General features: G+C 41.8%; 1 pseudogene across 1 annotated transcript; it reads right to left on the bottom strand.

Annotated features, from left to right (window-relative positions):
- Window positions 1-16,730: 16,730 nt before the first annotated feature.
- Window positions 16,731-20,854, bottom strand: LOC309806764 (3-hydroxyisobutyrate dehydrogenase, mitochondrial-like; annotated as a pseudogene). The gene is made up of 2 exons: window positions 20,843-20,854; window positions 16,731-17,958 (listed from the first exon to the last, which is right to left on the bottom strand). The product of its transcript is annotated as a 3-hydroxyisobutyrate dehydrogenase, mitochondrial-like (transcript).
- Between the last annotated feature and the right edge of the window lie 3,206 nt (window positions 20,855-24,060).

The following is a 24,060-nucleotide window of genomic DNA, read 5'->3' on the forward strand; positions in this document are numbered from 1 at the left end:
AATTTACTTTGGTTCTCTTTTAAAAATAAACTTTTAATTTTGAGATAATTGTACATTCACATACAATTGTAAGAAATAAAATAGAGATCCTGTGTACCCTTCATGGTGTTCTCCAGTGGCAACATGTTGCAAAGCTATAGTACAAGTATTTAACAAAAATATTCATATTTATACAATCCATCAATCATATTCAGGTTTCCAAGTTTCATATATATGAATTTGTGTGTGTGCATGTGTATATTTACCTCATGAAATTTTACCACATGCATGTGTCCATATATTTACCACTAAATACACAAGAGAGTTTCACTACCACAGAGATCCCTCATGTTGCCCTTTTAGTCACACCCACCTCTCTCCTGTCCCCCTAAACTCACCTTTAACCCATGTTAACCATTACTATTTTCTTCATAATTTTGTCACTTTAAAAAATATTATAGAAGTGGAATCATATAGTATGTAACCTACTGGGATTGGCTTTTTTCACTCAACGTAATTTTCTGGAAATTCGTCCAGGTTGTTGCTTTTATCAATAGTTCACTCTTTTTCATTGCTGAGTTCCTAATATTGAACCAGCTTTGCATATGTGGAATTAATTCTACTCGGTCATAAGGTATCATGTTATTTATACATGGTTTGATTTAATTTGCCAATTTGTTTGAGAATTCTTGCTTGTATCTTCATGAGAGATACTGGTATATAGTTTTACAGTTTTGTACTTCTGCTTTTGACATCAAGGTACAATGGCCTCATAAAATAAATTAGGAAATGTTCCCTCTTCTGTTTTCTGTAAGAGACTGTATAAAATTAATCCTTCTTCAAATGTTTCATAGAAGTTCTCAAAACACACACACACACACACACACACACACACACACTGAAGAATATCAGAACACTTACATTTCAAAGACACAGGAAGAGAAATGCAAGTTTCCCCTAGAAAGCCTTTTGTTTTTTTGAAGTCAGAATTCTGAAAAGATGTTTTTATCAAGCCAGCTTTTTCTAACTTAACTGCATATGCAATAAAAGAGTCCTATCTTAGTCATTTTTAGGGCAAGATTTTCTTTAAGTCCCAAGTAAGTAAGCACTTGTAAATGTAAATTTTGTATGGACATAAACCTGGCCAGGATATCCGTTGGAGGCTGGAAATCTGTTGTTCCTTTTTCTTTTGTATTGAAAGCTAAGTTCCCCATTCTGAGTTCAATTTGTGAAGATCACTTTTATTTTGACAAACTCTATTAAAGTAGCCAATTCAAGGAAGACGGGTTAGTCTTCCACCTAATTACCCAGTCCAACTTTTACTCAGTGTCTTTCACCTGAGCAAAGTCTCCCCAGTCTTTCAGCTGAGGATAAACCACACAGTGTCTAAACTGAGCAAGATCTTTCCAGTGTCTTTTAAGTGAGGCTAACCCACTTGAGCAAAAGTCTTCCCAGTGTTTTTCTACTGAGGATAAGCTCTCAGTGTTTAAACTGAGTAAAAATCTTCCCAGTGTCTTTCACTGAGGATGACCCAGGTACTTCTTCTTGAAACCAAGTTTCAAGGATAACCTACTACTCAAGAGAAGAGTTTAACACCACTGAATAAAACTTAGGATCATCAACCAAAACTGGAGATCCAAGAACCAGGAGATACCCAAATTCGTCTGGACTCTCTGAGAAAGCGGACAGGCCCAAGAAGCCTCTGCTGGTGCCAGGACTCTGGATCCTCACAGAGTTCAGGCAAAGAAGAAAAGTCTGCTCTGGGCCCCTTCATTGGTTGCCAAGACTGCTGACTGAAAACTATGCACAACCCAAAAGGAGAATTATGTTTTATTTGGCAGATTTTCTGAGGACTTAAGCCCAGAACACAGCCTGTCAGATCACCCTGAGGAACTGCTCAGAAGACCTAAGGGTGGAGTCAACAAAAACCAGGTAGTCAGAACATCGAAAGATTACTATTAATTAAAGAAAACTAGACATCTCAAGTTAAGGACTTTAGCACTTTTCTATGTATGAGAAGATGAAAGAATCTGGGCTCCGTGAAATCATTCCTTTGATATGCACCTTAACTCTAGAATCAGTACCCTGTTTTTCTCCATCCCGAATCCCCTCAAGGTGCACAGTTGAGGGTTCCTGCTTTGACGTCTGACTTGATGACTGCAACATCCTTTGTCTACTGATATGGCAGGGAACATTTTTCATGCACGGGTAAGAAATTGAGGAGAAAATTAACATAATTCAAGATATAAAACCATTACAATATTAAAAATTCCCAAATGTCAAACAAACATAAGTACCCTTGACCTGTAAAATGGAAGATGCCAAAGAAGGGAAAAAAAGAAACAATAAAGAAAATGTAGAAAATAAAGCATAAAATAAGATGGCAGAAATCAATAACAGTAGAACAATAATTAAATAAATCAAGGTAAATGTTATCATAAGATTTTTAAATTTCAAAAAAAAAACCCCATCAAACAAAACATATTGAAAATAAAGTAATAGAGAAAATTTAGAGAGCAAATATGAATGCAAAGAAGACCTGTTAGGTAGTTAGTCAGACATTAACAGCAAGGAGGTGACAGTGGTGAGAAAGACAAGAAGAAGAAATTGAGTCACACCCAGCCATCTGGGGACTCTCCCTTGACTCCACCCAGAACGGGAGAAACTATGGTCAGGTGGTGGGCAGCTTATCCTGATAAAGAGAGGCACAGTAACACAAGGGGACTTCTCCAGGCTGTGCATGCCCAGACCAGACAGGCGTATAACCTACAGTATATCCAAACTCATTATACATTAATTACAATAAATTACATGTGGTTTTGCCCCTCCCCCCACCCAGTAGGCATTTCTTGGGGATTCAAGGATGAGAGCATGCAGAAAACTTGTTACATAGCTCAGGACTGTCAATCAAATAATGATCCTTGTCACTCACCCCCACCTCTCTGCAAAATGCTCCTTAAAAGCGCTCTTAAGCCTTTATAGGAATGCTTTCAATTTGCAGAAAGAGTACACCCATCCCCCCCCCCCCCAGAGTGTACCTTTGCTTCGATATATTTTGCTTTGGGTTTGCTTCACTTCACTGAAATAGCCTGTTCTCAGAAACAGCCTGCTCATTCTCTCTCCTTCTCTCTCTCCCTCTCTGAGAGTGTACCTATGCTTAAATAAACTTTGCTTTGTGCTTAAGCTTAACATGGTAGTTTGCGATCCTTTGCTTACTATCATGGAACCAAGATAGCTAGTCCAGGCCTTCCACTGACCTCCTCGGTTGAAGCTATTTTCTTACAAAGCATGTCCACATGGTGACAGACCTAAGTCTAAATTTTGATAAAAGGTTGAATTAAGGTGAGAATATCATATGGGAGGAAAAGACTGTAGGAAAAATAGTAGATGTAGGAGATATGTTTGTGAAAGTGCACATTCATGGCAATATAGCCAAATAAACTCACATGCCCACGTTCCCACTAAAACTGTATAAAATTATGACCAACAAGCAGAGAATACACATTATTTTAAAGCCCTCATGGGGCATTAAGACATATTTACCATGTGAATCCTTCAGTGAATCTTGTGTTACTGCTAAGCGATAGAAAGCGGTGTCATAAGGGAATTTTGTGTAAGACTCAAAGCTCCCTTTCTATGTGGTTCAGGCTGGACTTGAAGCTTCAGGGGCCTGGGAGGATGGGGCAGGAAAGGCAAGGCACACTCAGAAAAGAGAATACATACATAACACACTAGGGATATCTGAAGAGGCTGCTCAAGACCTGGCTCAGCCCCAAGGGTTTGACCCCTAGTCCTACTCTTCACCCTACAGCCCTTTAGGGTCAGGACCTTGGCTCACCCTAACCCATTCCTAGCTTCCGGGTATAGAATGAGTGCACAGGTCTGAACGTTAATGTTCTCTCAAAATTTACATGTTGAAATCCTACCTCTTAAAGATAGGAGGCGGGGCCATGCAAAAGTGCTTATGAGCATGGGATTAGTGCCTTATAAAAGAGACTCCAGAGATATCTCTAGCCTCCTCCCATCATATGAGGATACAGAGAGAAGGCTCCAGCTGTGAACCAGGAAGAGAGCTCTCACTACGAGGTGGCCATACTGGTGACTTGATCTTGGGCTTCCCAGCCTCCAGAACTGTGATAATAAATGTCTGTTGTTTTTAATCTACCCAGTCTATGGTATATTGTTATAGCAGCCCTAATGGATTAAGACCACATATTTCAAAATTTATCTGGAGAGTGGGGACTGTCTTATCATTGCAAACTAAGAAGTTGGGTTGAGACAACATATGAAAGATTTTTTTTAAGTAGAAAATTATGGATTATTGGATTTGAAAGTACTAGATTGGTTAAGGAAAATGAGTACGTGTGTGTGCGTGTTTGCAGTGTGTCCCAAAAGTTTTTGTGCAGTTTAAAGATTTACTAACTCCAGAATTATAAACACTACAAACTTACAGAAACATCATTTGAAGGTTTAACTGTTACCAGATGCAAGTCTGTGTGCCTGATGCACAGTGAGGGTAAATACTGAAACATCAGAGTTTGGAGCAGAGAAAGGTTTACACAGTGCCATGCAAGAAGACATGTGGCTCATGCCCAGGAAAAACCCCAAACTCCCTGAAGGCTTTCAGCAAAGCCTTTTTAAAGGCAAGGTGAGGGAGGGGCATGGCTAATTGTTGCAAATATCTTGGTGTTGGATCCTTTGTTCTAGCAGCTGGCCAGATGGGTCAGAGCCTGGTCAGGTCACGTGTTCCTGTAAACCTCCAAAAAACAATTATTATTCTCTGTTCTGCAACTTTTTATCTCCATGAATGGGCTCTTAAAAGGCAGAGCCTTAGAAATAGTCTATCCTGTATATTTCAGGCTCTAGGCAACATTGTTTTACAAAAAGTGCAGAGCCAGCCTGGGTCACAGGGATGGACAGAGTTAGCTCGGGCAACAAAGCATAAAGATTAAAGTAAAAAAGATCTAATGTGGAGTCCCTATTACATAACTATTTATAATTCTTTCATACTTATGAATTTTGAAAAATAAATTATTTTTTGTGTGTAGTTCCCTCTGATAGAAAATGAGGCAAAACATACACTATTCAAAATTCACAAAACTAAATAAGTGTAAAAGAAATTCAAGTTCTATCCCTGGGTTTACACAAGACACAAACATGATGTGGGAAAGCTGGAGCTGAGGACAAAGGAAATCCTGAGTAAAAATGTCTGTGAAACAGCCAGTCTTCCAGGGTCAGCTTAAGATGTTCAAGAGTTATCAAATTGGTGGGCCTCAAGTAAAGGTCTCTAATGGATGAAGGAACCAGGTTCCAGATGGAATGAACAGAAAATTGGCTAAGGTCTCTCTGACAGGATGAGAGTAGTTGGAAGGAGGGATCTGGAAGCCCCAGGAGGGTGCAGGTATCTGTGGGTCTGGATGGGAAGGAGGGGCAGTGATTCAGCCTATTTCTCTTATTGCCCCTCCACCACACTCAGGAGCCCTTTGTGACAAGGCCACAGCTCTGTGATGCAGGCCTGGGGTTCTGCCATCAAGTGAACTCCCAGTGCTCTGTTGCCTGAGGGCAGCAATGCAGTTCAGAAGATGGAGAATCTCTTTTCTTTGAAAAACATTGTTGCTATCTGGCTGAGATCCAGCCCAACTTCCTGGGTGATTGATATCATCCTTGGGTTCCTGTGTGGACTGGGGCTCTACCTAATGTTACTCCCCTGCTTCCAGAGTAATCCATTCTTAGCACCACCTAGGAAACATAGAAACAGCAGGAAGGTAAGGAAACCTTTGGCTTAATCCCAGCAGAGATTATCTCTTTTTTTCTTATTCTTATTTCCACTTTTCTAAACCACCTAGAGAGACTCCTGAGATGGGAACTCTCAGAAAAGTATAGAACATCATCCTTCTAGGGAAAAGCCAGGCCAGAGAGGGGTTAGAGTGGGCATGAGGATTTCTAGCCTAAGATCGTAGACCAGGAGTTCAGGTATGGTAGAGGGCTCCAGGGCAAGTCCCAAATGCAGTGACTAATAATGGTCAAGGACTGGATTACTAAGAGTTCAATCTCTGCAGGAAGGCTGACCCCTGAGCCCTGGTTCACCAGCCACCTACCCACAGCGGGTGTCACAAGTGAGACCTTCCTCTGTGTTGGGGCTGAGCCCCTGAGAGCCTGAGAGAAGAGGCTGGAGTGGAGGTCTGGCCTTGGGAAGCAGAATCCTATCTGACAAAGCTCATGTGGGCATTTAGGTCTGAGAACGTGTGTGTTTCTTGATTAGAGGAACAGTGACAGAAGAAATCTATGGTGATTAAAACTTAAAAAGTCCTTCTTGGGCTTCCCTGGTGGTGCAGTGGTTGAGAGTCCCCCCTGCCAATGCAGGGGACGCGGGTTCGTGCCCCGGTCCGGGAAGATCCCACGTGCCACGGAGCGGCTGGGCCTGTGAGCCATGGCCGCTGGGCCTGTGCGTCCAGAGCCTGTGCTCCGCAACGGGAGAGGCCACAACAGTGAGAGGCCTGTGTACCACAAAAAAAAACAAAAAACAAAAACCTTCTTTGCACTCTTCAAAGAAGAAAAACTGAAAATACTGTTATCCACTTTAAAAATAAGTAAAAGGGGAAAAAACCCCACAGAGTTTTAGTTAAATGTAGAAAGTCATGTTGTTCATGAACACAGCTTGCCTAGATAGAGGACAGTGAGAGTTGGGTGTTCACCCCTCACTTTTTCTTATCTCAGCATCAAGTAAAGCTGAAGGGGAGGGGCAGGAGTAGGAAGAAAAGTGGATCTTTGAAAGGTAAGCCTTTGCCATTCAGCCCTGCGCGACCCGTGAGTTAGCTTCCATCTCTCCTAATCCTGAGGGCCCAGCTTCACGGTCTCTGAGGATGCCAGTGGCAGAGCTTATTCCTCAGGAAACAGAGCCTGAGCCTAATTAACAGAGCCTAATTAACGTGGAAGCACTTTGCAAAGGACAAACCCTTTTCAAGTAAGACTTACCATCACTGTCAGGGACATGTGGCCTTGGACACTGATACTTGGGCTCCAGAGTCTAATCCTCCAAAGATTTCCCTTAAAGGGCCATTGCACTCAGCCTCCTGAAAGACTCTTAGGCCTCTGCCTTCACCACCATGACCCAGTCTCCTGATTTCCAGCTTGCAGAGATTGCCTGGAAGAACTGGAGGGGACTCACAACCTGGTTTCACTTCTGCAAAGGTAAAGAATCTTTCCCCTTCTCTCCTGGGTCGTCCTTCCTCCCAGAGCCTATAATGTGACCCCAGCCCTGGGAGGGGGAGCCATGGGAGGGCGTGGCTAAGGCCCTAGGGTGAGGGAGAGCAGGAGCTTTATGAAGTCAGTGTGGGGGCAGAGGAGGGTTCTTGGGTGGCAGGTGCCCACCCCTGCCTGTCCTGTCCAGCCATCCTGGCCCCACCTGCTCTCCTACAGCTGCCTGGGGAAGCTTCCTGGCAAGGGCAACTTTCATCAGCTCTCATGTCAAGACCCTCCTGGTGAGACGTGCAAAGCAGTGCCTACTGGAGCCTGTGGAAGATACTGCTTGAAGGGTTGGGAACCCTGCATGAACACCTCCTGTAGGGTTTCCTTCCTTGATCCAGACACTCGAGAGGTGCTGGAAGCACATATTATAAGGTTTTGGGTAAAGCACAGGTGGACCCTCCCCCTCAAGGTCCTCAAGCCCATAAATCTCTTGAAGCTGAAAAAGCTCCAACCCTCCACCATTCTGCAGTTTGCCTCTTCCCCTTCAGCCACCTGTGTGTCTGGGTCCCACTCAACAGTCCAGTTTGCTGAGTTCCTGGAGAAACCTCCTCAGGCTCATTCAGGAGAGAAGGTGATAACAGAAGAGTCAGTTCCTACCCTGAAGAGGCCTCTCCTTGTCCCCTCAACTGTGTGTAAGGAAATCCAGAGTGCCCTGGGAGCGATTCCATCTGGTGACTACCATGGGCCCTCAAAGGCTTCTCTGACTGGACAGGAGGGCAGGCCACCTTCTCAGTCCCTCACACTCAGCCTTGTGGGCAGAACCTGGAAGAGTGAGACTGTGGAATGGGTCAAGAGGGACAGCCTAGAGCCAGGTCCAAGTTCAGCAATGGTCAGGAATGAGCCAAGAGAGGAGAGTGGTGGTCAGGCCTCACGAGACCCCTGCCATAGGGTAACAGTGATGAAGGTGAACTTAGGATCCCAATCTTTGAGAGGTGAAGAGGCCAGGGAGGCTGTGGAGGCCAAGGAGTCTCCTGCTCTTCAACCACAGTCTAGTGTTATCTTGGAAACCAAAGTGTTGACAAAATCCCAAACCACAAATGTACATATGAGGAGTTTAGAGGTGCCAGGGGCCAGTAGAAGTTTCCTACTACCTAGACTGTCTGTTTTCCATCCAGGTGAGCCATGCCTTAACATGGAGGTTGCTAGTGAGTTTAACTCCAAAGTAAAGGTAGAGTCAGACAACCAGCTTCAGGACTTTCCCAAACACAGGTTCCTTGCTGCAGACAACTTGGCTTCTCAGGTGCCTCAGTGCCATCCCCAGAGAGTCCCCACCAGAGACAGGTTAGCTTCCCAGGAGCCAAGTGGCCTTATGGAAGCCCAAAGGAGCAACCTAGGGCAGCAGGAGCCCAAAACTTCAAAACTCCAAGACTCATGGAAGAGCCAGAGCAAGATGATTGCCCCTACTTACAAAAGAGAGGACTGTAGGAGGCATAAACCAGGAGAGCATGAAGAAAGGTTTAAAGAATTAGGGACCTCTCAAGCTGGAAGTATGAGCCGCCCTGCCCAGGTCAGGGGAATAACAGACTCTATTGGGAGCAGATGTCTCCAGCTCATGCCAGAGAAGAAACATAGCTCTCCAGAAAGCCTCTTCAGAAAAAGGATGAGGCTATTTTTAAAGTGGATTTTCCCCAAGAAAAAAGTCAATGGTCGAGATGCTCTGCAAAAAAAAAAAGCCCATATCAGCCACTGCCTGGAGTCACGGATCAGTCAAAAGCAGATCAATCTTGAAGAGTGAGACTGCTGAGGGTCGGGCACTCATGACAGCTGTTGGACAGATCGTAGAAGAAAAAAGAGCAATTCACCATGGACTTCATGCCACAAAGTTAAATGAACACAAACTGGAATTCTAAGTCCCAGTATGTGGGTGTTTCTGCTACCATAGGCTTACCTCCTACCCAGAGCAAGGGAGAATGATGGGTTATACAGCCTGCAGTCATAAAGCCACCTCCAAGGGCCAGAGTTGTTCTATCAGGGAAAGGGAAGTCAGACACCAACATAGTTTGAAAAGTGTAAGGTTCGACGATGAGCAGCTGGGCCTAAGGTGCCTCCCATCCTTGCCCCCCAAGAAGAGTTTGTTTCCAGTTAGTACCTGCCAGTATGGGCCAAGGATTCCAGGTGCCCCAGCCCGCCATCAACACTGTCCAAGGCATTGTCATCTTTGGGGAGGTGTCTTGCCTGGTCGACAGTAAAATCCTTCTTTAGTCTTCCCTTTAGTAGGAAAACATGTCTCCAAGTAAAAATTCAGTCCATGTAGAGAAAATGATTTTCTCCTTAGCACATCCAAGGTATTTAATGTTCCCCAATACATGTGTATATATATATATATATTTTTTTCTAATAAAAGCATAGTGTAATGGCTGCTGTCTGTGCTGTGCACTTTGTCTTCTAGAAGGGAGGGGCACGGAGGGAGGTGGACAGTAGCATCACAAGCTTGCTCCTTGTCTCGTGTCCCTTCATTACACCTTATGATACTGTCATTACACAAACCAAAATTACTCTAACAATGAGATGGGAAAAACCTATGAAACCCACACCCAAGGATCTGGTTCAACCAGTCTTTCTCCTTCTTCTATGCTACTTTGAACTTTATGCAACTGTAGTGGATAGGTTTACACGATAGGGCCGGACATTCCAATTCAGGCTCCAGGAAGTGTCAGAGCCAAGTGGATGGAAGTTTGGGGGGAATAGAGTATGGGCTCTCAGTTCAGAAACAGGAGAAATCTTGCCCCTGGATCTCTTGGTAGGGAATATACAACATCTGCTCTTAAGAGTTCCTTCTCTCTCTGATGAGGGCTGGGATTGAGATATGCCCTATGAACCCCTTTTAGCTTAGGCATAATAAAATGTACAGCATCACCCTCCCCCACCTCTGTTTTTCCTAGACTTTAGAGCAGCAGCAAGGATGGCATTTCCAGCTCTGTGTGTGTAGGTGGGGGGAGTATCAGGGAGGCTGCTGAGGGCTGTGTTGAGTCCAGTCCCATATAAATGAATGGCTATGTTCATGGGTCACCTACCTTCCACTCTATGCTAACCCCAGAGAAGGAGTTTTGGATGAATGGAATAGGGGTGTGACTGTGGGTAGTAACTATCTGATGGTCAAACACTGTGAATTTAGGGTGGGATGTAGGTGTAGAAAAATCACTGGATCCAAGGAAGGAGGCAAAGTGGTACCAGATTCCCATAAATGTGCAGTTCTGAAAGAGCAGCCCCCTGACACACAACCACCATCTAAAGGCCTAAAGGGGAGGAAAAGTTAAGGGTCCAGTAGCTCATCATGGCCCCACCCCAGGGTCTCTACCCTATTCCAACTCTAAGATCACAGACCTAGAGAAACCACCTTTAGGTCAAAACAGAAGGTCAAACTTATAGAAGTAAAGCAAATCAGGGAAGGTTAATCTTTTAATACTATATTTAAGAAGCTTACACATCATCACCTCTTGACTTTTAGAAAGGATAACAATAGGTGTAAAAGCCAGGACTAGGGAACTTGGGATGTGACTCCTAGTCTGGTGACCTTCACATAAACACATGGCCCAAGGACTGCTCCAGGGGAGAGGTGGGGACTGGCCTGTGATTGTGTAGTAAGCCTTGCCTGTCTCCCAGTCCTTGATCACCCCAGAGCCTGGCAGGTGAAGAAGCAATCAGACAGGATTTGTGGTGGTGTGGAGGTGACCTGTGCAAAGTGGATGGGGCAGGGTGCAATCCAGGGGTGTTCCACTGATCTGCTTCTGGCACAGCTTTTCTTGTCTCCTGACCCCCATCCATATGGAAAAGCAGGGAGATGAGGAAGAATTTCTCTAGAGTGATTTGGTGCTTTCTGCCATGTGCAGGGCGCTTGGTGGACACAGCTCCAGGTGGTGTCTTTCTCATTGTGGAGATTTCTGTTCCAGCTGATGCCCCTGATCCAGATGACAACAGAAATGGACCCCATCCCCCATCCCTGTCAGGCCCCTCAACACGTGGAAATGCTGTGACCTGGGGTGGAGGGGGCAGAGTGAGCACAGGACTGCTCACACCCCTGGTTTCTCCCTGGAGCCAGGCCCTACCTCTGGGCCCCAACTCCCAAGGCAGCCTCCAGAATGGGCAGAGCAGTGAGAGTGGAGCCAGGGCTTGTGGGAGGGGTCGGTACCCAGAGGAAAGAGTTGACAGGGCTGGGACCTGAGCCTGGCTGCTGCTGGGTCCTCTCAGGGGCACCCAGAAGTGAGTTCTGGGAATATGGGGAAGCTGGACTTGGACCCCCCTGGCTCCTGCTGGGAGAGTGCCACAGACAGGTGATGCTGATGGAACATCAAGAAAACAGAAAGAAGCAAGTCCCTTTGCCCTTCTCTTGCTGCTCCGTCTTCCATAAGGTACAGTAAGACAAGAAATTGAGAGACCAAAAGAAAAAAAGAAATGGAGAGACCCAGAGACAATACACAAAGACTTCACAGACACACCTCTCAAGAGAGACTTCTCACACAAACACCTTTCTCAGAGATCACATACTGAGACCTCACACAGGGACCTCATGTTGCTTTGCAGACCCTCAGACAGAAACCTAGCACAGATTTAACTTACAGCACATAAGAGATTCAAAAAGCATATTAATCTACCTCCGGCAACACTGCCAGTTTAAAAGAATGATTAACCTTCTCTCCCACTTGATTCAACCTGGGTATGTATTATACCACTCTAAATGCTAGCAGACTCTATGCTTATGGCTTCCATTAGGTAGCACTTAGTATACACGAAAACTTTCTTCAAGAAGTAATTACTTTTGAAACCATAAACATTTCAGTTGGGAAAAGTGAAAAAGAAAGGAGGTGCAAGTAAAGGGAACTAGGAGAAAATAAGAAAATACCCTCAAATATAAACATGTTGATTCAAAAAATAATTTAAAGGGGATTTAAATGATACTAGGTGAGCATTTATTCTGTTTCTGCTTTAAATAAAGCATTCTGTTCTATTTGTTAGGTGTTGTACTTGTTTATTATCTAATGTCTATTAAAAACCTCTCGAAAGAGATGTATTCATTCTGGTATCCTAAGCACCTATCTGGATGAACAGCACACGCAATGGGAAGTCATGGGGCATAATGGACCTTGCAAAGGCTCTGGAATCCATCTCTTACTTATGGTCTTTGAGACTCAGGCTCCTCCTCTATGTAGTGTTCATAAAACTTAGTGGAGATAGAACACTAGGGACACAGAAGGTCAAAGTAGGTATTTACTACGACTTTTCAAATATCTTCCTTTAGGAAAACAAATATATTTTATTTGCAATGAGGCTTTCTTGTGAATTTTATTCTTCTAAAGAATATTTTTAGTGAACCATTGATTCGTTTGCCTCCGTGTGCTACTTTATTGACAATACTCAGGTAGGGGTGGTTTTCTCTCAAGCAGTTACCTCCATGTGATTTGTATATCAGACCTTCCTAAAAGCATGTTTTCCTGCTCTTTCGTTCCACCCCATCCCAGCTCTACTTAAAATATTGTGATCCTCTATTAAAATGCACAGAACCCTGGGAAAATAAGGAGAAGTAAAATGTTTGTCACTGCCAGCTCTGGAATGCATATATCAGAGGCTAAATTATAACTGAAGAAGACAGAAATGGGACCCATATCTGTCTGACTTCAGAAACCAGAAGTGTAGCTACTACAAGCTGATGAATTGGAACTCAGATCAAGGCCTAGAGTGGAGAGGAGTCTTCTGATCAGAAGGGGAAAGTAAACAAAGGGCAGCGTTTAATTATTTAATAGTAAGTAAGAGAATGACTATGGTGTTTTTACAGAACAGGATATAATATTGAAATAAAATCCCCCAAAGTGACACAGAAACATAATGCAATCCTCTTAAGCTACAACCCTTCCTAAACCAAACCATACCATTCTCTTCACACATCCTGGAAAGTCAAAAAAAAGGGGATACTGATCTGCATCACACTGGCATTAGAAGCAGATCTAGTTTTAATGAAGTTTTACTTCATGGACTGAAGTTTCCCCCCAAAAAGGGTAAGCTTTTTTCTCAAGAAACATCACTGTGTAATAATCAAGGAGCCAGAGATGGTGGTATTAATTGTTCTAAGTACAGGGATTTGTTTTGCAGAAAGAAGTACCAATCAGAAAGAGAACTGACCAATAATTACTTAACAAAACTGCTTCAGAAGTAGATTTCTAAATCTACTTTTAGATTGATAGTTAGAAACATCTTACTAAGTTTATTCATTTAGAGGAAATCTGTGCAAGCCTCTGAAACCAAGAGGTATTGTATCAAAAGAGATAAGGTCACTATACACTTATGTAAGAGCTACTTCTTCCTCAAATGGCCACCATATAGTCATTTCTGACTATTACATTACCAAGAAGTAACAATGCACCTTTAGGAAACTAGTATGAAAGAAAAACATAATAAAATTTTTTGCAGGTGACTCTTTGATCTCATAGGTGTGTGTTAATTTTCCAAAGTTGGGACTGGATCCTGCCTTTACAAAATGCTCCTTGAAATATCACATTGAAAATCTTCTCTTTTACTCCTTATTGTAAACACTGTATATGTTTTTAAGAAGACCAATAAAAAATATGGACTATGGGGCTTCCCTGGTGGTGCAGTGGTTGAGGGTCCGCCTGCTGATGCAGGGGACATGGGTTCGTGCCCCGGTCCGGGAAGATCCCACATGCCATGGAGTGGCTGGGCCCGTGAGCCAGGGCCGCTGAGACTGCGTGTGCGGAGCCTGTGCTCCACAATGGGAGAGGGCACAGCAGTGAGAGGCCCGCGTACCGCAAAAAAAAAAAAAAAATATATATATATATATATATATATATATATATATATATATATATATATGGACTATGAAATTATTTTTCCAGTAGTGAAATTGTGGAGAATACAACTTGCATTTCTACTGTATTCCCGCAAAAAGAGGAAGTTCTTTTCCACAAAGACTCTCATCAATGTTAACTCTGGGAGAGAAGTATTTGTAGTTGTCTCATGCTTTGTGGTGAGAGACTCGCACTTTTTCCCCTGTCTCTATTGTGGGGAACAGGGCACACTTTGGGCTGAGAATTCATGCTGTGGTCGGAAAAGAAAGAAATGAAAAATACCCTCATTAACACTGCTCTTTAACAAGTTCAGCAAATGGGCTTCAGGCATTCTAAACAGCAACAATTAAAAAATAACTTTAGATTTCATACATTTCTTCCAGTAGGATGAAAAGCTGAGGTATGTTAACTTTAATTTTATGGTTTGGGCGAATACAGAGTTCGATTACTCCCTGTCAAAGCAGAAATCAGCCTCTTACAGGGAATAAGTGCTAATTAAGCAAAACAGAGTAAGCATGTTATATGAAGTATATTTGATTCTTTCCTGTGCACTTTGGCTGCACAAGCTCTAACCACAGTTTCCGGAGGGACCACCAGTGCTCCCTAAGAATGCCAATGCAGTGTTCCGTCCAGTTAGTGGGGTGCAGAGACCAGTCAGAATGCTGGTACTTTCCACAAAGGAGATGGGGCTAGGGAGGCAAATGCAATCAGGGAGTATTACCTCTGTCTTGTGTGCCTGCTACAAAACAGTGTCCTCTCAAGACTGCTCTATCCCTTCTTTGCTTTATACGTGTATGTGTAAGTTTGTATATGTAAGCTTTACAAAGTCTCTCATAAGAGAAAACTGAAAATGCCCAGGAAAAAGACAAAACTGCTTCAACAGAGAAAGGTCTCTCTGTTCCAGTTGAAGAGGATATAGAGTTAATAACAGGAAATATCCATCCCCTGAAACTGTATGAAACATGGATGCTTCCACAATTTACTCAAGGTCTCACTGACCAGGCTATAAGTAATTTTAATTATTATTTCTTATGATTATGGTTGATAAAAAGTCTCAGTGGTATGCTAAAAATCTTTAACACTTGTTGACCTTTTTTCTTGATAGCTTTACTCCTCCCAGGCTCCAGCCAACAGTAGCAGTAACAGATATCCAGATCTTAAGAGGATAGAAGTAAAATGGTGCACTGAATATGGAAAGGAAGAACCAGTAATGGTTCCTATACATTCATAACGTGAATCAGCATCAAACTAAGGAATAAGCTTCCCCAAGAAGAAGTTGACAGCAAATAGTTTCTCCTCTTAATGAACTGAGGAAACAACTTTGAAGTTATCCGTAGCCACCGCTTCTGAAGCGACCAGTAGCTTTGCAACTATTAGTTTACTTGTATTAGATTAATTTATATTAGAGTTTATTTAATGCAATTGCTCACAAATTTTAAACCATTTTGTAGAGTAGTGCTCTGTATCTGTTTAAATGAAATGCTTTCCTAAGTTCAAGATCAGTGTTTTTATGTTGTGTAAATTATGAAATTACTGTGGAATATCTGGTAAACTTGATAGGAAACCCCAGGTGTCAGCACTTTGCTGGGCAAGATTTAAAGTGGCCCACACCATTAGCCCTCATCAGGAGGAGTAGCAGTGGGCTAAGTCATAAGGGCATGCCCATCCATTACACTCACCCAGGATACTGTGAGTGAGAATCAAAGGGCAGTCAGACAGGGATCTCTGTGCTCAGATTCCACTGCCAAGAAATGGCCTAAGCTCTTGTTGTTGAAGAAAATAACCCTTTAGGAATCAGACTGAATCCTATTTTAAGTTTCAGAGGAGGAAGGATACTATTTAAACATTGATGAAATGTGCCTCTCTTTTTTTATCAGCATAGAAATTTATTTGAATTCAAAAGAATATGGTTATATTTAGCATAGTGTAATAATTATCTAAAGCACATATCATTGTTGGCTCTGAAACAGTTCTAAAGATGTCATTCTTTTGAAGTCAAAAAATATGCAGTAAAAATGGACAAGGAAGCAAAAATATGAAAGAAACAAGTTTGCTGTGTATGGGAAGTTGTTACAAGAGGGGCACAACAAGATAATGTAACAGAGTCCAAATTACGTAACATGCAGCAAGGAGTTCTCTTGCTTTAACAACTCCTAGAAAATAAACCAGTAATCTCAGTGCAAGAATATCACCACTGGGTTAACAGGACAAATTTTCTGAGGGACACAGGTAGTAATTCACTATACTTCCCCTTTCTCTAATACCTTTTCTCACACCAATTTCTTTTCTTTCCTCGAGGATAGATTTTATCCTGTTGAAAACAACTTTAGTTTTATTTGTAAAGTGGAGTAAATAATATCCTGAGTGAAGTAGGCAGCGTTTTAGCTGAAGATGCTCAGGAATCAAACTTTTGAAAAAGGCCAATCAGCTAGCTAGCTAGCAGTTACCATCAGTGGCTTGCAGAAAAAAAAAAATTACAGATGATATGTTTGCTAAATAGATAAAAAGAATAAGCAGTTTAAAATGGGTGAAAAATCCCAGGATCTATTATGACCTAGACCAGAGGTTCCTAACCTTTTTGGAACCAGGGACCGGTTTCCTGGAAGCAAATTTTTTCAGGGAGGGGGGGCGGGGTGTGTGAGGTTCAGGCGGTAGGTAGTGTGAGCCATAGGGAGCGGCAGATGAAGCTTAGTTGGCTTGCTTGCGACTCACCTCCTGCTGTGCAGACCAGTTCCTAAGAGGCTGCGGACTGGTACCCATCCAAGGCCAAGGGGTTGGGAACCCCTGACCTAGACACTCAAAAGCAGACAGGTGACCTTTGATTAAGCCCATTTTCCTGTGGAGTGAGCCATAAGGGGCTCCAAGACACAGTTTGGTTTCAATGTTTCAGTGTTCACAGCCAGAGGGCAAACTCAGAGTGTCTCCTCCTCTTGCAAAAACTGGACCACGGATGAGAAGTCTTTTTTTGAGTAGCCCTTCACGCACAACATCCCTGCAGATCTGATGGGCTTGACTGCCCAGAAGGACTAGCAGAGCCTCATGCTAACCCCAGATCCTTAGCCATGAGTGTTGCTCCGAATCCGCCCTGATAGTAATTAGCCGAGGGAACTCCATCCATCACCCCAGGTACAGGATTATAAGTGTCACTTGACCAACATTGTCCTGAGCTCATATTTAGGATTTTAGCCAAGAGTTTTGGGTCAAGCCCTAACCTGAGTCCCAGATTCATAGCTTCAGCAGTTCCAATCCTACTAACAGCTAACAGCAAGTTTTTGCAGATCTTCGAAGCCTGGCCAGTCCCGACAGCTCCACGATGCACCACATGGGAGCCCATGCACCACAGCAGCTCAACCCCTCCCATCCTAAGTGTGAGGTTGCCAGATCGAGCCATTCCCACACTACCAGAAACAGGGGCATCCGTGAAAACTGCTCCAATTTTCTCAACTTCTTTGGCCAATTCTCTGAAAACCATAGGATCAACAGTTCTGGAATCTATTAATAGTGAGTCTTTCTTCACTTTTTTTTGAATTCCATTTGCGCCACAATAAGCTTCTAGTGCATTGATGCATTGTAATAATTCTGTCACCTTTTTCGGCTACATCCCCTGCGGAAGACACTACCGGGTTCACCTGCATCTAGAAGCTCTTTGCATGAATCAGGGAACACATCAACAACAGTGAGTGGCTAGCCATGTTTCATGAGCTCTTTTGCCACTGGACTCCCCACGTTGCCTACTCCAATGAATCCAACTGGAGTCTTGGAAGCTACTGACCTAGAACACAGCGCTGCAAGGCTGGCCACCGACGGCTGCTGCGGATGACTCCCTGTACCAGAGGCCGGAGGTGGCTCCACGGAGACGGAAGGAGGCTGACACGTTGCCCGCGCCCCTCCTTCCCAAGGTGACCTCCTCGACTCCCGGCTCACCCACTGGCTGCTATAGGGTGCGTGGTGCGGAGGGCCGGCTCGGCTGTGGCGATTCTTAATACCTCTTTGGTACTAGGTTACACATACAATTTCACCTAGTGAGCAATTTAACAGAAGGAATTTTTTTCTACGGCATTTTTGTGGCACAGCAGATAGAAGCGAGGTCACTATTTCTTTGAAAAACTGAATTAAAAATTTATAGAAGGTCATGATTCATTCTACAAATATGCTGAGTCAAACAAACGTGAAAATTGATGTGATGGAGGAAGAGCGCTAGACTTCCCTGATGCTCAACTGGCACCTTTCTTCTGGTGTCAGAACATGGTTGTATAACTCCTTTAATCCCAGTGGATTTTCCAAAAATTCCAGAATCTTCAGATTTTGGTAGCCCCTGTTTACTGCCTTTGCCCCCCCCATGCCAAACCCCACCCCACCCTGCACACATTTATTTTTTACCAGTTGTCCTCCGGGGTGTTTTTTTTATATAGTTATCACAGCAGTTTGTTAGACTACTGACCCCCAGTGCAAATGCCCCTCCCCCCCGTTTTCTCACCCTGTGTAGTTTTGTTCCACCTTGACCTGGGCTTGATCACATGACTTGCTTTGGCCCAATGGCATATCAAGAGCTGAAGCTTGGAGAGTACTCGTGCTTTAGGGCTTGTCCTCATGGAAACCTGACATGTTAGGAAGCCTGGCTAACCTAGTGGAGACTAGGCACAGGCCACAGCCAGCACCAATGGCCAGACATGTGAAAGCAACCAGCCCCAGTCCAGCAACCAGATGATGGCAGCCTCAGTAGTCACCTCAGGTGAAAGCAAGATAGATCCACCCAGGAGATCCCAGCCCATTCTGCTGATTCACAAATTGTGAGGAGATAAAGTGCCTGCTGTTTTAAACCACCAAGCTTAGGAGTAGTTCATCACACAGGAAGAGATATAACTATCTTCACTGTTAGATTATCTTCCCATTTTATACCATGTTTCCCCTCAAACGACTGTTCCTTTATCCAAGATTCTAGAAAAGAAATAACAACTGATGAGGCTGATAGAGCCTTAACATTTTTTATAAGTTTTGTAAACTTTTAAAATAACTATGTTAATAAAATCAATATTTATTTGATCACAAAATTATTTTCTTCAGTTGCCTTAAGAAGTAATGCAGAATTGTACTAAGTTTATACATTTGGAGGCTCTAAAAATGTGTTATTCCTTGGATTCAAGTCCTAGTGTACTTTATGTGGCCATTCACGTTTGCAAAATGATTCCAGGAAAGTTGCGATTTCATTTTACAACTTTGGCCTAAGGAGTCTTATGATATTTTACCTGAGAAAAATAACACATTAATTCCACTTTCAGCTATTAAACCCATGGCTTCCTGTATTTTCTAAATTCCCTATCAGTGAAGAAGACTATGTATAGCGTCCAAGACTGCCATGATTAGGAGGAAGGTAGTACAGAAAGAGCCCATCAAATTAGGCATTGCCCAGTCATGTCAGTATACTAACGTGGCGAGCCACAGGCAGCTTGAAGCCTGGAAAAAAGACAGATACAATGTAATGATTATCCTAAGGATCCGGATAATGATTCCTATGATTTTGTTTTAAATATTAATGGCAGAGGATTCTGGGGAAATGATGGTGGCTACAGAGAAGATTTTTATCCCTGAATATGCCACCCCTCCCCTAAATACACAACCCCCCACCCCTACAAAGAAGAAAGAAAAGCATCTAGGATAGCAAGATCAAAAACCCACAGACAACATCTACAACAAGGTGTCCACATGAACTGCAACATACAGCCAGGTAGGAACAAATCAACAACAGGAAAAAGACCTACATATGTGTATCCCAAGGTGTGTGGGAGGAAGATGAGGGAAGGACTCTCTCTCTCTTTCAGGAGAGCCAAAGGTTACTATGGTTCAAGAACTCACTGAGATTGAAAAACTTACTGAGAACAGCGGCAGAAACCGGGAGTGAACGTTGCAGGCTCCACTTTGCAGCTGAGTGCAAGAACTTTGAAATGTTCTGAGGATGCCAAGTGTTCTGGGGTCTGTGAAACCTTGACACCTATCAAACCAAAGCACCATTCCAGAACAAATCCCCATACTCAACAAGGACAGGAAAGAGGAGGCCTGGGTAAATGGGCATAGGAGGGCCGAGGAGGAAGATTTTAGAAATTTTAAGGTCATTTTTTAAAATTATGTTGTGAAAATAATAGAAGATAGTGAGCCCTGGAGTTCTGAAGCTAGAAATTATATTCTGATCTATGTTTCCCTCCTAAAGTGGAAACTTATTTCATTTAAAAATGAGTGACAGAAGAGTATTCCATTCACATCCTGTAGAAAATCCGTGAGAAAAAAAAGAAAAAAGAAGGGTGAAAAGAAAGTTCCAGCAAATCCTGAAAACGTGACAGAAAGACACGTCCACAGAACAAATGAAATTTATTGCCTGATATTGCGGAAAAAGTAAAAGAAATTTTAAAAGGAATAGAAACTGGTTTTAAGAAAAACATAAAAGAAATTAGAAAAATTCAGAAATGAAGTGATTGGAGAATAGCAAGATTTGAAAAGGTGAAAAAATTCAGTAAGTAATTTGTTTAAAAAAAATCATGTCTCGAGAGAAGGTTAAACTAGAAGGAACACAAGTTTGAATAAACGCAGTGGATAAAGTCTCCTTGGAGAAACAGCTGATTTCAAATCCAGCATAAGAAACGAACAAGATGTTCCTGTTACATCTTGTCATACAAGAGAGCTGGGAAGACTTCAAAGACTACTGTGGTTGTGTGGAAAGGACTCAGGAGCCAACTTGAACAGGATCCGTGAACCTAAGAGGGGACAACCTCTGCATCGATATTTATAACAACCTCACTGAAAACAACAAGAAAGAAAGAAAATACCTCATTAGTCATCTTTGGAAGCTACTTTGGAGTCAACCTTTCTCTCTCTTGTTTTTTCTTTTTTTGTAAAACTGGTAAATAAAATAAAAGAAACATTTATTCTTCCTTTCCTAATTAAACTGTAACTCAGGGCAACCAAGTAGTTGATGAAATAATGTTCTAGCTAGTAAATGAATAATAATCTAATTAGTAGACTATCACCATTTGGTACCCTTAATAAATTAATGGATCTAGACATTGATCATTAATGGCTGCAATGTCACAGTAAGACAGACACTTTATAGTTCCTTTTGGAATTCATCAATATTATCTATGAAGTAAACTTGACAAAAAAAATCACACCTGAATTATGTCAGTGCTCTAGATCTATCTACCAACTGACAGTAAATACATGGGTCAAAGGAGCATGATAAATATATAAGCATAAAGGGGATGCAATCCGCATAAGCCAGACAGTTGGGAACCCTACTGGATGAATGCTTTGAATTCAATGACAAATACTTGCAAGAAAAATGAGCAAATTGAGTTCTTTTAAACCTATACTTTAAAAGAAATTGTGTTTGGATCAGCAATCAAATAAATAATGGTTATTAAAATAAAAATACATTTATAGGACAATCAAGGAAACACGAACTGACTGGCTATTTGTTGATATTAAGGAATTATTATTATTTGCGGATGTGTGATAATGACATAGTTGAGCTTAAAAAGGGCAGTTCTTGCATTTTAGAAATATGTATACTGACGTTTTCACTGAGAAAAAGAAACCTGGGATTTGCTTTAAAATTGCTGGGGATTATGGTGGTAGTAGTAAGAGAGGGGACAGAGAAAATCTATTGGCCTGAAATTGACATTTGATGAGAACAATTGATGGAAGTTTCTACTTCTTTCTCTTTATTTCTGTAGATGTTTGAAATTTTCCATACTAAAACATGTTTTATAAATGTAGATGGCTTGCAATGTGCTCTTCTGAGCTCTCAGAAGGCAAAAAGCCATTCTTAAATTAGGAGCTTTCTTCTCTAGCCAAGAATTCTAATGATAATTGTGTCCCAACTGGCCAGTGCACTCAGATTGCTCTGAGATCTGTTGGTGGAAAAGAAATCAGCACAAACAATAAAGAGGCTCTTTAGTCTTAGAAGAAAACAACAAAGAGTAAAGGCTGCTGCTAGGTCTAGGGCAATAGTGTAGTATCAGTATAAGACAAAATATTAGTTTCTTCCAAAATCCACTTGTTACTACTGTGTATACTTTTGCAGCAAAATATCTTTTCTACATTGTCAGCATTAAAGTAAGTTTACTATTTAGGTAGCATTTAAATTATCATATACTCAAAGCCTAGAAAGAATCCCCTAGGCTGAAATGACATTAAATCTTATTTTGGCCATTGTAGTGTATTCTCCAGTCCTACTTGCTTTGTCTATAACTGTCCTAAAAAGGTGTGAGGAGATCTGCCAATATTAATGCCAGGATTCAAAATGAGTTCTTTGTAGCTTGCTTCCTTCAGGATCTTCTGCCCTCAGACCCATGTATTTACTTAATGCCTCAGATTATTGTATATGTCAGATCTTTCCAAGTAGAAGACAAGCTCCTTTAAGGGCAGTGACTAGTCTCATCATCGAATTTACTCCAACACCAGTGCTTTCAAAATGTGTGTTGCTTAGTATATGTCTGACCGTAAGAAGTTACAGAAACAATTCTACTTTAACTAAATAATAATGATACCACTGCTACTATTTCTACTACTACTGCTAATAAAATGTATGAAATAGAGTATAAATGGGAAAATAAAGATCACACTGGAAATCCCAGACTATAAAATGAATGACCCCAAAGCCACTGGCCAATCCATCGACTGTAAACAGTTACTTGTGAATTGGTCAACATTTAAATGCATAATTGAGAGAAGGGTTAAAACAAATTTTATTACCAAAAAACACAATTTTTATACCTACAATTTTTGAGCTCAACTAACCTGTAGTTTTAACAGAAATAGATGAGATTCAAAGTATTCATTCAGGTTCCTAAGTGATCCATTCCCTATCTTTCCTTATGAAACAATCAGTTATAACTCTAATAACTTGTCAAGGATTCACCAATCTCTACTTCCTTTATTTTCCAAGGTTTGGTATCATTACAGAATCAAGTCCTTTGGCGGAATTTAATAGTTTCAAAATCCCTCATCAATATTATTCACTGGGATAAAATAATATGAAAATTTAACAAACACTGACTATGTGCTGAGAAATGATCCTTCAGTGATTCACTCCAGGTGGAGACTAGCATTCAGGCTGCACCTGAGGTAGAACTTGAATTCCAAAGTGGACCTTTAAACCACAGCTCATCTTCTCTTTTTAAAACCATCAGAAATAAGCCTGTTGCCTGACCTTTGAGATTTGCAAAGAGACCATATTTAGATCTTTTGTCTCTTTTAACTTCCCTAGTCCCCTTCTCTACTTTCAGAATAGTGATTCCCAGATAAGTACAATGAGTTCAAACAGTGTGGTTAAAAGGGTAATTAGTCTGCTCTGCAGCCAAGTTACTCACAGAATAAATAAGTTGGCTTTCACAGTTGTTAGTTTCTTCCTGGGCTTTGTTTAGAGGGGTCTCAGCTCAAGCAAGCAGCCTGTCAGCAGCCTGAAATAACTCTGTGGAAATCTAATGGCATATATGTAAAATATGTCTATGAAACCTTTTATTCAATCTTAGATGCATAATTTTACTACTTATTTAGGCCTGGAAAAGGATATTCAGCTACAAAAGGACAGAAAAGAAAATGTGTATAATGCCTCATGCCTGCCTCACACCCTAGAACCTTATTTTACCCCTGTTTCATCAGAAAATGATGTATACTGTAAGAAACATTTTTAAAATTATTTGATCAAATATTTAAGTGCACTAAGTCTCTGTATTTCTTAAAGCAAATATAGTTACCTTTCTGTCCCTTTCTAAAAGAAAGCAAAAGATACAGTTCTTTTTTCTTAAGACTCAGGGTTTATGGATATTAATTATTACACTATATTGACACCCAGACATGTTTATAGGAGGCTTTTGAGACATACAGAGCTATTTATTCCCATACCAAATGGCACTTCTTTTTCCTCTGCCTTCTGCTTGTATTTCTTCTGTTGTGATTATATCCTACTGAGGCTGCTACATGTCTTTGTTTGATTTGAGGTTCTAAAGGTAAGACTGTATAGTCTCCTTTTTACAGAATAATG

Source organism: Mesoplodon mirus, assembly GCF_964341445.2.
Source record: "Mesoplodon mirus genome assembly, chromosome: 1".
Taxonomy (NCBI): Eukaryota; Metazoa; Chordata; class Mammalia; order Artiodactyla; family Ziphiidae; genus Mesoplodon; species Mesoplodon mirus.